This window comes from Nicotiana tomentosiformis, chromosome 2 (genome assembly GCF_000390325.3).
Source record: "Nicotiana tomentosiformis chromosome 2, ASM39032v3, whole genome shotgun sequence".
In the NCBI taxonomy this organism is placed as follows: domain Eukaryota; kingdom Viridiplantae; phylum Streptophyta; class Magnoliopsida; order Solanales; family Solanaceae; genus Nicotiana; species Nicotiana tomentosiformis.
The window spans coordinates 67,404,892-67,405,590 of record NC_090813.1 but is presented as its reverse complement, the minus strand read 5'-3'; positions in this window follow the sequence as shown (position 1 = coordinate 67,405,590).

Genomic DNA, 699 nt, shown 5'->3' with positions numbered 1-699 from the left:
TATTGGAACTTTAATTTATGGAATTATACAAGTGTATTGATTTTATATTATATGAAGCACAAAATGTAATATTGTGGGGTTGTTGTTGACTAATCAACTATTTTAATTTTCTTAGTTGAAGCTGGAAGTTTAGAATTTTACGCAAGTATTAGCTCGGTTATATAGTCACTTATCCAAATTTAATAAGCAATTGACCAGAACTTCTCTATACATGAGTACTTTCCATTCAATTTTATCTTTTTAAAGAAAATTCCCTTCTCTGTCAATCAGAAACAATAGCTATCCAAGTAGAGGGGAAAGAGGTGTGTAGTCTTGCACTGTGTGTTGTGTATGTCTCAGGCGACGGCGGTCCCTCGGAAGAGTCTAAAGTAGAGAAACCTACAAATAAATAAAAGAATACCTGTCAAAAGTTTCACCTCGGTAAACCTTTGGAATAAAGATCGTCGGGCCGCCGACAACTCCCAGGGTTCACTAAAACAGGGGATACTCCACGAAAGACTATTGAGTGACCTGTCGAGCTGATCCGACACCAAGTGGGCCGCACCTCTGAGGACTCAATATGAAACAGAAAGGTATTCCTTTAAGCCCTAAAGTCGTCCGCTTTCTCATCGGTCGCATCATTTTGATAGAGGGGGATGAAGAAAGTAGACAAAACAGACTCGCATTTCTCATCGAACAAATACAGGAAAAGAATCATAT